Source organism: Sciurus vulgaris (genome assembly GCF_902686455.1).
Source record: "Sciurus vulgaris genome assembly, chromosome: 14".
NCBI classification, from domain to species: domain Eukaryota; kingdom Metazoa; phylum Chordata; class Mammalia; order Rodentia; family Sciuridae; genus Sciurus; species Sciurus vulgaris.
The window spans coordinates 92,376,938-92,390,790 of NC_136475.1; positions in this window are offsets into that span (position 1 = coordinate 92,376,938).

Below are 13,853 nucleotides of genomic sequence, written 5' to 3' on the forward strand. Positions count from 1 at the left end.
GGTGGAAGGACCACATCTGCCTGGCAGGGTGATAAATAACTGACATGTGTGCCTCATCAAACCAACCCAGGAGCGCCTGGACACAGGAGCATCCCCAATCACATCAGCAACGCCAGGCACGGGAGCTTATCCCCCTCACCAGATGCCACCCCTCACCTCAGACCCATAAAAGGAGGAGCCCCGCACTGTAGCACACTGACCCGGTCAGCTGGCCAGTCCTCACTAACTGCCTAGGAAAATCATCACAGTGAAAAATCTCCGAATCTCCGTCCTTGGACTTCAACAGAGTGTAGTCTCTCCTGCCCTTGATGACCACACAGGGCCACTCCAAAAGGACACCTGGAGCTGACACTCAGACTAGCTGCCGTCCATCCAGACCCTCTGCTTTAACAGCTCTGCAGAACTGGCCTGACCACCGACGATGACCCTCTGACTCTACTGTCCCTCTGTCTCTTTCTGCCTACAGTGCTCTCGGTACAGCATCCTGTAGCCCTGCAGTTTTTCTGTGGGGAAAAAATAAATAAATACACACACACACACGTAAACACACAGAGACCCCAGAAATGAAGATGGGAAGAAAAGAACACTTTACCTGGCTTTTGTCTATTGGGTGACCCGTGAGTATTCAGTGAACTGTCGCCGGTGAAAGTGGTGTAGCCTGTAAACTTATTGTTATTCTATAAATTCCGACGCTGTGGAAAGACCCAGGTGTGTGTGGTTCACATTAATGACATCATTTGCTCACAGCAGCTAGAGTTGTCTCATTACTGAAAATATTGTGAAAGAGGGGAATTTTTTTTCATAGTAAAAAATGCTCTTTAAATTTCAAAATCTACCAATCACAGGGAATGCTCTTTGCTATTATAATTATAGACTGTTCAAAGCCAGCGTAGGCTAACAGCAGCAGTGACAATGAGAGCTGGTACACAAGATAGGTGCCGTGTGCCAATTACAGTTCCCAGGGCTTTGCTCATTCCTCATTCCAGATAATTGACTGTGAAGTAGGTTCTACTATTAGCCCCACTTCGTAGATGAGGGAGCTGATGCAGAGTCACTTAGTGAATTGTCTGAGATCACGTAACGTAACGAGTAAGTGACAGCAGCGTTACAAACCCCAGCAGCCCGGCTGCGGAGCCTGCGTTCCTGACCACTGGACTCCACTCATTTTGTAAATCCTTAGTCGCTTCACTCTTGCTTATGTTTAGCTGAGCCAGCCGCTGACCACAGAAAACATCTACACGCATGCCTTGCTTCTTTTGGACTGAATCTCTCTTGCTTAAAATTTCCTTTTTGAATAAGGTAAGAAATTAAAACTGCACATGAAAGGCGCTAAAACTGTGTAAAAGGATCCTGTGAGAACCTCTCCCATCGCTTCACTTTCACTTCCCCAGCCAGAGGTAAACTCGTCCCCCATGGCTTGGGTATTGTCCTAGAGATAATCTACAGAGCACACACAAACTTATATTTCAAATCGCTTTTTAAAAAAAGGTTGACTTTTCTAAACAATTTTGAACACCAGTCTATTCAAATGTGTCCTGGAAAACCAAGATGCCCAGACACTAAGATGATCACGTTCAGTGGGCACACTGGTTGGTACCCTCAGGCTCGCCCTGTCCCCACTGTGGAAGCATGGCCAGGAAGGTCAAGAAGGCAGCATGCTCAGTCCACGGGGCCCAGGAAGACACGGTGCTCAGAGCCCTTATCACTCACTATTGGCAGCTTCTCTGTGGCACCAACTGAACCTGGTGTCCTGGAAGAGGCCACCTGTATTCCAGAGGGGAGCCAAATTGCAGCTAAGACAGGCTACTTCCTTCATGGCAGCCAGGATGCTGCCCAGTCCCTCTCGCCTTTTCTTGGTACGGGTGAGCATCCTCACCCTTTCCTTGATGAACTTGAGGGCCTGTTTGTCCTTGGAGACCTAGAGTAGTGTCATGGTGCATCACTCGTTCAGGCCAAAGCCAAATGCCTCTCAGCTCTTGTAGCACAAACCCGGTGCCTTGGCTTGGCTCCCCTGTGACCCTTGTTGAGGTCCACAGCCTCGGTTGCTGCAGAACCATGGCCGCTGCTCTTCAGAGGCTGCTGTGGCAGATGGACTGACTCCAGAAGAGCTTCTGTGGAGGTATTTTCATGGTTGACTGTGTAGCCTTTGGAACAAAGTTGATACTAATAACCTACATGTCATATAACTCTGTTGCTGATAAAGGTGGACAAGGTTTGACTGGAGAGCAGATTGACTGGAGGTGGGACATGGAAGCAGAAGGGACCCTAATGTCAATGCCTCTGGAGTCAGAGTGGGTGCGGGCTGCCTGCTGCCTGCTGGCTGTGGGCCTGGCACGCCCCTCCATTGCACTGAGTGGTACCTCTCTCATCTGTAAAACGGGCCAGTGATACTCACTAGCACATCGTGAGGCTCAGGAGTGAACAGTGGCCCACGCTGGCATGTCTGCACCTCAATACCCTCAGCTACTGTGGCTATTGTGATGACCGTGATCTTTGCTGCAGGGTTTTCCAAGGCCCCCTTACCCACCATTCACAGCCCCCACATGGCCTGACAGGGCCCACAGAGTGTTGCCTCTCTCCCCCCTGGTCCCAGTGGGCCCCCAAGAGGTTGTCTCAGTGGAGAGACAGTGAGGCTTTGGGCCTAGACAGCGTCATCTTTACAGACCTGGGGCATCGCACAGGACGGACTGACAACTAGAGATGGCAAGGCAGTGTTCCAGGAAGTGGACAGACAGATGGTGTCGGGGAAAGAGCATGAACAGGGGGTCTGGGTGCCTGGGCTTCACATCTAGCACCAGGCCTGAGCCTCTGACGCCTCTGACTGCCCGTCTCTTCCCATTCAGAACACAAGTTCAAGTCCTTCGAGACCCATGAGGCTGCACCTGGCCCGCTTCAGGCCCCAGATCCGCTCCCAGACCCCTCCCTTTGCTGGCCCCTCTCAAGCCATGAGGACCTTCTTGCTGCGGGGACACTGGAGTCACAGGCGTCCCTCAGGGACGTCTGCCTGCAATGCCCATTCCCACCTCCAAGTCTCTGCCCAAGGTCCCCTTCTCAACGAGGCCTTCTGACCACTGGGCCTACTTAAAACAGCAACGTCAACACCCACCTGCTCCCAGGTATCTTCTGTCTCCCAAATCACCTTCCAAACACTCCCCACGGATGTCCCCATCCGTCCACGCTCCTCACACTGGAATGCCAGGTGGGCGTTTTCATCAGGCCTGCCCACTGCCGTCTCACTGTCACCTGGAATGACACCAGGCACACAGCCGGTGCTGCGTGGGGTGTTCGGCTCAAAGGGAGTTCCTAGCACCGAGGAAGACACCAGAGACATACGTCAGACAACTACTTGGTTCCAGGGAGAAGCTCAGCATTCCTAAATTTTCAAATTAAATGGATTGTGTGTTTCCCGTGATGAAACCAATCCATACTCGTGGCAGAGAGTAGGAAAATAGAACAAAATCATGCCTGCTCTAATGGACCAAATGATGGCCGGTTGAGTTTATGCACATTTCTCTCCCTTAGAAATTTTTAACATTTTTTAACACAGGCAACTCTTGTTTTTGCCTGCTGGGCACACCCTAGCTGTAGTTAGCAACTCCTTGAAATTACTTTTGGGGACCCTCCTCCCCGACTCCTTTTGCCCCAAAGTCACCAGAGGGTCTTTGGAGATGAAAACCTGACCCTGCTGTCCTCTGGGCTGCAGGCTGAGTCCAGCTGCTTCCCTTGGCCTTCGCATCCTGCCCCACAGAGGCCCCCGCCAGTCTGCCCTCTGTGCTCTGCCTTTTCTGTTCCGCACCTTGGATCTGCTCGTGGCGGCCCTGAGAACATCACAGTTCATGCAGTTCTAGCCTGACCGCTCCTGCACATCCGTCCAGGTCCTTTGCCTCCTGTTGCAGCTCAGGCGTCTTCTCTGCGGAGGAAGAGCTGTGCCCACTCCCAGCGACTGGTGTATGACATTGGTTCAGCCAAACAGGTGCCTCTTGCCTGCACTTCGCCACTTCAGGGAGATTCCCTGAGCTCAGGCATCTGCCAGGAATATTCCAGCAGTGTCCCAGTGTCCAGTGGCAGCAATGTCAGCAGTGGGGCCCAAGCAGACAGTTTGGAGGTGTGGCCTTGATTGTACCTGTGTCCTCAGCTGCCTGCACGTCCTCAGTTCCTGTTGGTTTTCTGAGCCAGGTTTTCCAATTCTCCCATCTTCAATTCCAGGCTCCTTTTCATGAATCATCTTCCTGCCACCGTCAGTGGAGTTTCTGGCCTCGCGGAGTCCTGACATCCACTGGGGCAAGCCCCCTTCTCCACAGTGTGCCCAGGATACTCCGCCTGTGGCTGTGGCCTGCAGTCCCTCTAGACCAGGAGACCTTTGGGTGTTATTGGCCTCTAGTCCTCAGGGCCTAGCCTAGATGCTCAGTGCTCAGTGAGTAAATTAATTCGCTTTATGGTTTTTGCCATCTCTGATCCCAATGGCTGCAAGCAGGTGTCCATCTCCTGGTACCTACCTCAGGCTCAGCTTCGGGGGTGCTGGGGGTCAGCAAGCACCACTGACCTCCTCCTCACAGTGCCTTCTTCCCTCCAGAGACTGAAGAGCAGGAAGAATGGCCTGGGTGCCAGGCCTGGGCCTCAGGTCTTAGGAAGCAAAAGCCCTTAACCCGGTGGACTGGTTTCCCTTCTGGCCCCTGCTGGGGGCTTTGTTCAGCCGCTTGCTTGGAGCATTTTCTCAAAGGAAGCAAATGGACCCCTCTCCCTGTTGCCCTTAGGGATCCCAGCTCCCCTTGGAGCTGGATGACAAAGGACAAAGAGGACATGTGACAGCAAGGCAGAGCAGGGTGTCCTCCTGATGGGGACCTGCTGGAGACCCATGAGTAGATTGTGTCTGAGAACCTGCCCCCAAGCCTTTTGAAGACCCCTCTCTGGGATGGCGTCCTTTTGGCCAGGGCTGCTTTCCTGAAGCACCGAGGACAGCTGCTGTTTCAGCGGCTGGTTCAGAGTCCCGTGGGATTCTGTGTCCCCTGGAATGCTCCTCAACAGACGTGTCCTACCAGTTTCCCTCCTGGAACTCTTGTTAGCACAGCAAAGGTCCTGAGAAGTTCTGCAGGAGGGAAACCAGGTAACAAGGGGAACAGGTGGCCCACCTGGGCCTCTCTCAGGCTCCTGGGCACACCTCCTGGACTTCACCTGGGGCGTCTGCTCTCCAGCGGGGGCAGGAAAGGCGGAAAGTAAGGCTTTCCCTGCCACCAAGACCCCACCCTCCTCTCGCCAGGCTTTCTGGAAAGAGGGAGGAACCAGTCAGGTCCAACTTCTTTCCCAGAGCCATAGTTGCATTAAGAGAGAGGAAAGCGTTTGCACCAAAGCAGATCTGTGACACATCCTTAGTCCACCCTAGGCCATCTCCTACTCCGGGACCCTCACCGAGTCCACGTCTCCCTGGGCAACAGGCAAGACAGTAGCTGACATTCCCTGAGCACACACTCAGTGCAACATTTGCTGAGGAGTTTGTGTCTCACAGTGAGTGTTGCTAACGATTATTTTTTTGGTGCCGGGACCAAGGCCAGGGCCTCACACAGGCTGTAGGCGAGTGCTCTGTCGCCAGCCTCCCCTGTCTCCGCTTGCCTTCGAGCATTGCGAACCCAGTCCTGGGCACAGGTGGGGTGCTCCATAGAGCGAGGAGCCTCCTGGTGTGTTTAGTGAGTGGAGTCAAAGATCTCACTGACCCCTGTATCTACAGCCCCCAGCACAGTGACTTGCACATGGTGGCCTCGCCAACACTAAATTCCATCAAGGGACACTGGAGGAGCAAGCCAGTGGAGCATGGCCAAGGGTGGTGGGGTGTGTGTTGGGGGGATCCGTCTCCTAAACCTTCCCCTCATGGAAACGCAGGACCCAAATCAAAGGGTGTGCCCTACACGCAGCCCCATGCTCACTCTCTTCCTTTGATTTAGGGACAGATGGTAACCCTGCACCCGGTCCACTCAGAAGCTCGGAGTCCCCACTCAGCCTGGGCTCTGGGCACTGTCCTGGAAGGTTGTACCACTAGTGGTCACCAGGGGGCGCCCTCGGCATGGATGGCCACCCACAAGGCCTCCGTGCCCTAGTGAGAGGCACTGCTGTCTAGCAAGGGAGAGAAAGCTGGTCCAAGCTCGGGGAGCTGGGGGAGGGAGCTCCTGCTTTACCCTTGGAGGCTGAGGACAGTGACACCGCTGCTATGAAGAAGACGTCAGGATACAGTTTTGTTGCAAAGGAGACACTGTTAGTCCAAGAAGCAGCTCGTGATTGGTACAGTCATACTGAGCGGCGGAAAAGCGCATGGATTTGGGAACCGGACTGACCCCAGTGGAACTCCTCCCAACACTGGCTGGTGGGCCCGGGTCAGCCACGGCTCATCCTGCTCACCCGGCAGCGGCCTCGTTGTGAGGTGCTTCACCTGGGACCCTCTCAGCCCTCAGCCACTCCCTGTGGCAATGCACCTGGAGTGTACCTGTTCTTACCTGTTCTTGGTTCAATGTCCTAACTTTTCACCTGAGCTCCTGGGAAGGGGCACCTCTCTGGGCTCACCCCATGGAGGGCCTGGAGACTGCGTCCTTTCTAAGTGTTTTGTGTCTCAGCCAGCTTTGATCTCCAATCCTATGGTTGTGTACAGAGTCGTGCACTGCTTAATGAAGTCCTTAGTGACGCCCACAGTGGTGGCATGAGGTGGGTCTTCAAAAAAGATAATGTACACCTGTAATCCTAGAGGCTCAGGAGGCTGAGGCAGGAGGATCACAAGTTCAAGGCTAGCCTCAGCAATGTAGGGAGGCCCTAAGCGTTCAATCCTTAGTACCAAACAAACAAAAAGGTTCATTGAATTGACAAAACCCGTTAGCTGATTACCTGTTCTTCGTTTAATGTCCTAACTTTTCACCTGAGCTCCAGGAAATAGTTTTTTCATCCCTCCCCACCACCCATTAATTTTCCAGGAAGATGTACTTAGAGTGTTAAGCAGTCACTGGTTACAAATGTGCTTCCAGCTCACTTCCTCTGCATGCTGGTCATGTGCTACCCACCGCCCTGAAGCTTGACACGCACAATCACATTTAATTTTATTCACTTCTCTCAACAGCACGGTGGAGAACTCTGAGCACAGTGAGATTAAAGGTTGATCAGAAGTTACACGGGTCATGGAGACTGGACTCAGTCTGAGTGTCTTCATTTCCAAATGCCACACGTTATAACGCTGATTCCAAAGAACAGGCCCATTTGTCTACCAGATGGGTGCATGTGGCCAGATGTATCTCTTCTCTAGAACAAAAACCCAAGATAAAGCATTAATCTCTGGGATATATAAAGAACTCAAAAAAACTTAACCAAAAAAACAAATAACCCAGTCAATAAATGGGCTAAGGAACTGGACAGACACTTCAGAGGAAATATACAATCCATCATCAAATACATGAAAAAATATTCAACCTCTCTAGCAATTAGAGAAATGTAAATCAAAACTACTCTTAGATTTATCTATCCCAGTCAGAATGGCCATCACCAAGAATACAAGCAACAATAAGTGTTGGCGAGGATGTGGGGAAAAAGGGACACTCTCACATTGCTGGTGGGAGTGCAAATTGGTACAACCATTATAGAAAGCAGTATGGAGATTCCTCAGAAAACTTGGAATGGAACCACCATTTGACCCAGTTATCCCACTCCTCAGTTTATACCCAAAGGACTTAAAATCAGCATACTACAGTGACACAGCCACTTCAATGTTTATAGTAACTTGACTCACAATAGCTAAACTATGGATCCTGCAATATGTATAATACGTACAATCAGAAGAATGGGCGATTATACTCCATTTATGTATGATCTATCAAAATGTAGAAATGCATTCTACGGTCACGTACAACTAATTAGAACAAATAAAATTTAAAAATTAAAAAAAAAAAAAACCTGTGGAAGCAGCTCTGAGGGCTGACCCCCCATGCTTGCCCCCAGCCAGAACCCCTTCTCTTACCCTAGACATCGAGACGTGGCTGTGGGTGCCAGGAGCATAGCAGGGAACAAAACATGAGAATCCCTCACCCTGGGAGATTGCATTGTTACCGAAAGAAATATGCCTATCATTGATCAATATAATCAATAAGCACATCACATTGTGTGTTAGAAGAAAAGGGCCGTGGGGAGAACATAGAGCAGACAGAATCTGGAGTAGGAGGGAGGCGTCGTTTAACATAGGCCTCCCTGCAAAGATGAACCTGCGCAGAGACCAAAGGGAGGCTGGAGATTAGGAGGGCTGTAAGCTGCACCTCCCTAGAACAGGGACACAGATGTGGGCGGTGCAAAGGCCCCAGGGTGCATGAATGAGAAAGGGCAAGGAGGCTGGACTAGGGAGGCAGGAAAGGAAAAAGAGAGGGGCAGGTGAAGACACACAAAATCAGAGAAGAAACAGGGGCCCACTTGGAAGGATCTCGGAGATCATTTAAAGGACTTTGTTTTTTATGCTGACGGACGTGGGGATTAATTGCCACCTCTGAGTAAAGAAGGGACATAATGGGACCTATATTTTGACTGCAGCTGCTGGGCTAGACTGAGAGTAGCCGGCCACAGGGTGAGGTGGCAACAGGAGGCTTTCTCATCATCCGGGGGAGAAGCGGTGGTAGCAGTGGAGAGGGCGGAAAGCGGCCGGATCCCAGAGACTTGCTCTGAAGGCAGAGCTGAGGGGCTGCCAGCGGCTGGAGGCAGAGGGGCGCCAGGCGATCTGCGCAGAACCACCGGCGTTTCTGGCTGGGGTAACTGTAATGACGAGGAACTCGGGCACCGCAGCTGAAGAGGAGCCCCGCGCTCCTCCTCTGTTTCCCCGTGGCCTCTGCGGCCCTCTGTCCAGCGGACTAGACAGCGTGCCCGTGGTGAGTGGGAAAGGGGAGGCCGAGAAACAAGGCGACGCGCCGTACTCCTCCAGGTCTGAGGTGTGAGCGGGAACCTCCTCTTGCTTTTTGGAGGAAAGTAAAGATTTTATTTTATTTTTGCGATACTAGGGGTTGAACCCAGGGGTGCTTAACCACGGAGCCACATCTCCAGCCCTTTTTATGTTTTATTTAGAGACGCAGCCTCACTGAGTTGTTTGGGGCCTTGCTAAGTTGCTAAAACTGGCTTCGAATTTGAGATCCTCCTGCCTCAGCCTCCAGAGCCACTGGATTACGGGCATGCACCACCAGGCCCAGCCCATAGCGCCTTAGTCTCTGATTTCTGGTGGGTCTTCAGTCTTTCTGTGATGCTATATTAAAATTACACGAGGCCACTATTTTGAACCAGGTTCCTGTGCTGGGCCCCATCAGACCAAATAAAAATGGAGCTGCCTACAGTTCCATGTGGCCACATTGAAACTAAGTTGTGTGTCTGACCTTCCAAGAAATCAGGATTAGAGAAATAATAGCCAAATCCCCTACACAGGCCAGCTTCAGTCAGCATCGTGAAGGTCCCTCTGCTTTAATCCTTTCACACAAAAAAAGAACCTGAAATAACCGGATGTTAATTTTTTTATTATTCCATCTCCTCATCTCCACCTTACAAGGAAAGTAACTTTGAAGGGACCATCATTTCTGTTCTTTTTCTGCTTTTGTCAGCTGTTCTGTGTATAAAACGAACCTCCTTTGCTGGACCCCCTGGGACACTGACTATTTTATGGACTGGAGTGGTGCCTGATTCTAAATGGAGACCGTTAAACTAAATTGTCCTAACTTTGATACTGACGGTGGGGACTGCCTGGCCCTCCCTCCTCTCTCCATTGGCCCCATCCCAGGGGAATCTGCCTGCATGTGGCCAGATCCGGGGCGGGGTGGGGGCTCTGGCACTCCAGGGGGCAGCACCGAGGCAGACAGCCTGAGCCTGGGTCCCTTTCCCTGGCCTTGGCCACTAGCCAGGTCTCATCGCTGCAGCTCTGAGACTGGGGAATTGGCAAGCTCTGGTCACCAGGACCACACCTAATCACAAAGCAGGTTCTGGGAGGCAGGAGACAACTGCCACCCACGATGCCCGCTCCTGCTAGACCCCAAGAGAAGGGCAGGCCCACCTGCTGAGTGCGGGCTCTGCCACCTGCTCCTGGGTAAGTAAAGAAGGCCCACCTCGTCCCCAGCACAGGAGCAGACTTCTAGCCCGGCCGGCCTCTGGTTTGTCCTCAGTGGAGGTCACTCGGCAGCTCCTCCTCTCAGCCCTGGATCCAAGCAGCCTGCTTCATGGCTCCAGCCTCCAGATGACCCGCGCCCGCTCCTCAGCAGGCCTCTCCTCCAGGCAGCTGGGGCTGCTCTGCTGGACACCCTTCTCCGTAGTCCCTGGGGAGCCTTGTAAGTCCCTGTTCCAAAGCCCCTCCTCCAGAGTCCACCCCTGTACTCAGGCAGAGGTGCTGGCCCAGGGCTTGGGATGGAAGCAGTCGGCTCTATCCCCCAGGGCCATACTTTGCTCAGCTGTCCACCTCCCCCATCAGGGGACACCTGTTAGAAGGCAGGGTCTAAGTCAAATTCATCTCCGTCCCCACTGCTTAGCACAGTGCCAGAACACAGAAGTGGGTGCTTACAGAATTACAGGTTGGATGTCCCCTAGTGTCAGGTGCCATCTCTAGGTGCTAGTGTAAATGCGTCCCCATCCCAAGCTCCACACTGGGCCTCACATGTCATTGGTGCACAGTCAGTGCATGTGAACTGGCTGACAGACTTACCAGAGAGGAAGATCAGATCAAGGGAAGTACTCAGACATGATGCTTCCCCAGCCACCCAGCAACCTGAGATTGCAGCTAGAGGCAAGCGCACGACTGCTGTGGACCACTCAGGGGTGTTATTTGGACCGTGGAATCAGGAAGAACCTGATGGTCCAGTTTCCATGGCAACTAGAGCTTGCTCTTGGAGCAAGTGATGTTCAGACTTCACTTAGACTTACAGATGCAACAGAGTTTGATGTAATGATGATTCAAATGCCGGCCCTCCCTGTGGCTGCAGGTGGGCACATGCGTGCTGGGTTGCACAAGCAGGAAGATGAACTGGGACCAGGGTCTTGCTAAGTTACCCAGGCTAGTTCAGGTTTGCAATCCTCCTGCCTCTGCCTCCTGAGTATCTGGGATCATAAGCAGGACCCCTGTGCCCTGATGAACTGCCATCTTTCTAGAGTGTGGAAGGTACTACCCCAGCTGTGGTCTGGGAGAGAGATTTCAAAGTGGGGACAGGAACATCCACTTTGAAAGAGTCACCCAAGTCATTTGGGCCTTCAGAGAAGAAGTCCATCTGTCACTCTGCCCTCACTGGGCACACCAGGCCCCCCACACGTCTCAGGTCGTTATGCCAACACTCTTCTTCTCCTTTTTCCTCTGCTTCTGCTCCTATTTTATTTTATTTTCTGTGATCTTGGGGGCGGCACCCAGGGCCTCCAGCTTGCTGGTCAAGCGCTCTACCACCCAGCCCTGCTCCTCTTTCAAAGCTTGCTCCGATGCTTCCTCTGTGACGACTTCGAGCCTCCCCACAGTTAAGAACTCGAGCTCCTTCTTCTGTGCTCTGTGCCCCTCACTGGACACTTCTCCCTTTCGCTATTAACCTACCTGCGTCTCCCACTTGGCCCAGTGCACTCTGAAGGTAAGGACTATGGGCCCTTCCTGCCGTAGTCCCCAGATTTACCCCTGGTAGGTGCTTTGCAGATGTCTGTAGAGCTGAATCGAATTGCGTGTGAGGGGGGCAGTTGTTCAATCAGATTGCATTTCTTTTCTGCCAACTTCATTTTGGTGAAAATTTGCTTTCAATTTAAATAATCAAAACATATTTGGATGTTTTGGGTTTTGGTTTTTTTGTTTTGTTTTGTTTTGTTTTGTTTCAGTTTTTTGTTTTCAGTGTTAGGGATTGAGCCCAGGATGCTTTACCACTGAGCTACATCTGCAGTCCTTTATTTTGAGATGGTATTCCTAAGTTGCTGAGGTTGGCCTCAAACGTGCCATCCTCCTGCCTTAGCCTCCCACATCACTGGGATCACAGGCCTGTGCCACCATGCCTGGCTTGGATAAGTATTCTTCAGTGAATTAAAAATGATTCTTGATAGATTTCTAGTGTTGATACTTCCAAAACTGGAAATCTAAAAGTTTTTTCCCTTTTATTTGTGTCTCAGAGAAAGATCAAGGGAGGGGAAATGCTTTTTAACTTTTTATCTTGTGGAAAAAAGAAACTAAGGGGGAAAGAGGAAAATGAGCTGATTTTCAGATGTGGTTTCTGGTTCTGACCAAAAAATACATTTAAACATCAGGAAGGCTGATTTATTCAAAAGAACCTTTTGACCTTGGACTTCATAACTCAATAACCTCACCTGACTGGGGCTCCAGGTGAGAACGCTGAGTTAGGTATCAAGGCAGAAATAAGCTTCTAAAAATCACAGAAGGTTAATATTAACTTCCTGCTCTTTCGTGAATAAACCACGTTGTCTAGAAACCAGCTGGGCGAGGTGGTGCACACCTGTGGTCCCTGCTACTTGGGAGGCTGAACCAGGAGGATTGCTGGAGTCCAGGAGTTCAAGACCAGCTTAAACAGCATGGGGGGACCCCATCTCAAAAGAAAAGGGAAGAAAATGGGGTGACACCTGGAGGACTGTCCATCAAACCAGGGATTGACACTTTGGGGGGCTTTGTTTATTCTGGTGCTGGGGACTGAATCCAGGACCTTGTGCATGCCAGGCAAGCACTCTGCCACCAAGCTGCACCCACACCCTTGACACATTCTTTATTTTCATTTTTATTAATATTTTTTGGTTGTCGATGGACACAATACCTTTATTTTATTTATTTATTGTTATGCAGCACTGAGGATCGAGCCCAGTGCCTCACACAGGCTGGGCAAGTGCTGTCCCACTGAGCCACAACCCCAGCCCCTGACACACTCTTCATGTGATGTAAATATTTTCAGCTTGTGAAACATCCAGTATCCAAAGACTACTCGACTGCCACGGAGATGTAAAATCAGCCAGAGACGTCATGCGAACAGGCAGGCATGTGGCTGTGTCCCAGTAAAACCTTATTCACAAATGCATTTGCTCCTGAATTTGACCTGCTGGCTGTCAACTGCTAACCCCTGGACTACAGGCTCTGCTTTCAGGTCCAGATAGTCCCATTCTCTGAAACCCACTGTCTTAGGTTGGGATGCTGTAACAGAATACCGCAACCAGGTGACCGAAACGCGTATTCCTCACAGCTCTGGAGGCTGGGGAACCCAAGAACAAGGTGGCAGCAGGTCTGGTGGAGGGTGAGGTCCACCTTTGGGTTTGCAGACGGGCTTCTCCTTGCTATGTCCTTACCAGTGGAAAGAGAGAGGGTAGCGCTCGTGTCTCCTCCTAGAAGGACACTAACCCCTCAAGAGGGCTCCACCCTCGCAACCTAGTAACTTCCCAAAGCTTCATCTCTTGGTATCACTGCAGTAGAGCGCAGGCTTCAACCCGGGGATTCTGGGGGATGCAAACAAGCAGTCCATAATGCACACCACGCACATGTGAAAGGAAGGAAGGTCCACTGAAGATCAACATGACGTTGAGGTTATTTATAGAGATCAAATCGTGAGTGAAAAAGCCCAGCCTCTTGGGGCTGGGAGGAGGTCAGGCTGTGTGTCTGGATGGCAGTGTCAGGCCAGAGGGATGACTCACCCTGCCTGGCAGAGCTGTACTCCCTCAGTGCTCCCCGGTGGCCTTCTGTCCCCCGGATGCCCTTCTTTACCGGGTCGTTCTCTCTCTTTCAGCTCCACTAGGCCAAAGGTGGAGTCTGGTGTTGTACTGATTCACTTTACAGTCAGGCCAACCACAGGACTAGACAGGACCATGGGCCGGGAGAGAAAGCCCAATGTGATCAACTAGAAATGAGAACTTTTAGGAAA